This window comes from Octopus bimaculoides, chromosome 27 (assembly GCF_001194135.2).
Source record: "Octopus bimaculoides isolate UCB-OBI-ISO-001 chromosome 27, ASM119413v2, whole genome shotgun sequence".
In the NCBI taxonomy this organism is placed as follows: domain Eukaryota; kingdom Metazoa; phylum Mollusca; class Cephalopoda; order Octopoda; family Octopodidae; genus Octopus; species Octopus bimaculoides.
The window spans coordinates 4,836,493-4,839,782 of record NC_069007.1 but is presented as its reverse complement, the minus strand read 5'-3'; positions in this window follow the sequence as shown (position 1 = coordinate 4,839,782).

The window sequence follows — 3,290 nt, the reverse complement described above, 5'->3', positions numbered from 1 at the left end:
TCATCATCATCATCATCATCATCATCATCATCATCATCATCATCATCATCATCATCATCATCATCATCATCATCATCATCATCATCATCATCATCATCATCATCGCAGAGAGGATTTTTATGAGGGTGTATTACTTCCGGATTTTTTACGTTCTGATTTTTAAATTCTGCTGAAGTCGACTTTGCCTTTCACCTTTTTGCGGTGGATAAAAAAAGTCCCTGTCAAGTACTGGGATGGATCCATTTGACTAAACGGCTCTCCTTAAAATTCCTGGCCTTTTACTTAAGTGAGAAATGGTTACATTTGTTAACGAGGGTGGCGGGATCGCGAAGTTGTTAGGGCGTCGAAAGAAATGTAGGTAATATTTCTTCTGGTCCTTTAAGTTTTGATTTCGAATCCCGCAGCAGTCAACACCACTTTTAATCTTTTTCCCGGTCAATAAAGTACCAGTGGAGTGCAGATCATGTCAACTGTACAGATTAAAGCCCTCTCACTGTGCCAAAAATTTGGAACCATAATTATGAAGGCGTTGAGGGCAGTGGATGTGAAATATCGTTCGGTTACAATTATAAATTTACAGTAGTTCTAAAAGTTTACAAAATTTACTTTCGACTCTTTACATTCTGAGTTTAGATATACCAAGGTTGACTTTTCCTTTTATTCTTTTTGAGGGCCGATAAAAATAAAGTATTGAAGTTTATTTAATTGGCTAAACCTAAATTTAGGGTTTTGTGCTCATTTTACAAATAATTATTGGGTTCAATATGGGATGGAGAATCGTCAGATCGTGGGCTCCAGATTTGATGTATTACCTGGTTCTTGGGTTCTCTTCACTCTCTGCTCCTTGGGTACATCCAGTACCTTGTTCATAGATCCCTGCCTCACCTTTTTAGTGGGATCAAATTTATCTGATATACTCGGAGTCTTTTCAGTGGGGTCCAATCTGTCTGAATGACTCGGACCAAATCTTCGCCTTGATGATAACCTGTTTATTCCGCCCCTCTCGCTAGGCTCACAAGCGTTAAAAAAAGGGTCACAGGCACTTACCTACCTCTTACTGAGTGATATAAAAAAAAAGCTGTTGTTGTATTCCTCCGGCTACTTATGATCTGAGTTCGAATTCTGCCATGGCCTAGTTTGCCAGTCATATTTTAAGGCTCCGTAAAACAAAGTACTAATCAAGAATTTGGGTTATTGAATTCAATTAACTCCACCTCCTTAAAAGTTTTGGTCTTGTACCTAAATCCAAAGTCTTTATTGTTAAAGGCGGGAAATTGGCAGATTCGTTAGAGCGCCGGAAAAAATCCATTGTGTCAGCTCTTTACGCTCTGAGTGCAAATACCTCTCAATCCGGTATTAATTTTTCTTCTATTCGAGATCTATAACATAAAAATATCATTTAGTAGTGTGGCCGATGTAATGGTCAAGGCACCAATTTCTTGAAATTTCAGGCTTTTGCGCCTTTGCTACAAAAAATATATTATTAATGTTAATTAGACGGATGCCTGGAAGAATCTATAGTACACCGAACAAAACCCCTTAGCAGCATTTCGTCCGTCTTCTCTGGCTCTTTGCGTTCTGAAAACAAATTCCTCCGAAGTCCATTTTGCCTTTTATCCTTCCAGGGTCGGGAAAATAAGTACGATCTGAATTCTGGGGTCAATGTAATGGACAAATCCCTTCGTTGTGCCAAGATTAGAATGAATTAACAGAATTTATGTTATTATTTGTATGCGATGTAAGACGGCGTGCTGGCGGAGTCGGTAGCACTCCGAGCAAAATGCTTGGTGCCATTTCGTCCCTCCCTGCGTTCTGAGTTCAAATTCCTCCGAGGTCGTTTTTGCCTTTCATCATTTCAGAGTCAATAAATTAAGTACCAGTGAAACACTGGGGTCGATGTACTCGACTGTTCCCCCTACCTGCCAGAATGTCCGGAGCTGTACCTAGGTGGTGAGCTGGCAGAATGCTTAGCGGTGTTTCGTCTTTACGGTCTGAGTTCAATTTCCGCCCTGGTCAACTTTGCCTTTCATTCTTTCGGGGCCGATAAAATAAGTACCAGTTCAACGCTGGTGGTGATGTAATCGATTTATCTCCACCTATAAAATTTTTGGTCCTGTGCCAAAAATTGAAACAGTTATTTGTATGTGAAATTTTTCAGGTAGACGAGAATTGCGGCGACATGCGGCCCCTCATGTGAGTGGGCATACATCCAGCGTGCGCCTGTAAACTGACGAACGCCACAGCTACAGAAGAGAGAAGCGCTTGCCATTCCTAGTTAGGGTAATCCTGGATTTACAGTGTTTTATTGATTGGCCTTATGTAGTTACTATTAAGAGGGTCCCATGAGATTAGGAGCATAGGGTAATTGATAGGTCCTACACGAACCGAGAAATTTTCTGGGATCTCAGGAAAACATCTACGTCAGTGTCTTCTACTACAGCGGCCAAAGGACCTCAAAATGACCTGTGAGTGAATCCTTAGAGGGAAACTGTTTGGGAGCTTGTCGGTTAAGTGTAGACGGGTGTGGCTGTGTGGTAAGGCGCTTGCAAGTTTGCTCCCCAGTTACATGGTCCTAGTTTCAGTTCCACTGCATGGCACTTTGGGCAAATGTCTCATACTATTACCTTGGGCCAATCAAAGCCTTGATTTAGTAGACGGAAACTACGTGGAAGACCGTCGTGTACATATATATATATGTGTGTGTGTGTGTGTGTGTATATATATATGTGTGTGTGTCTGCGTATGCGTGTGTCTGCATATGTGTGTGTGTATGTATGTATCTATATGTATATTTATATGTATGTGTGTGCGTGTCTTTATGCATGTGTTAGTTCTCCACCACCACAGCTTGAGAGGCGTTGTTGGTTGGTGTACGTCCCGGTAACATAGCGATTCATTAAAAGAGAAAAGACAGAAAGATGAATCGAAAAGAGAATCAACGATATTACACAAACTTCCCACCCCCACCCCACCGATACACGTCCATTCATTTATTGTTGTTTTGTTCTTTTCTTCTTTTGTAAAATAACCAGAAACGTTGCTCCCGGGGCCGAAAGAGAGGAACATTTGTCGCTGATGATAAATGACGTTATGGTTATTGTTATTGATGATAATGATGATGATGATGATGGTGATGATGGTGATGATGATGGTGATGATGATGAGGAGGACCGTGTGGTGATTGATGCTGTGTAGGAATTTCGTTAAATCCATCTTTTGTCCATTTACCGACAAAAAATGTGGTGGTGGTGGTGGTGGCGGCGGCGGTGGTGGTGAGAGTATTGATGATG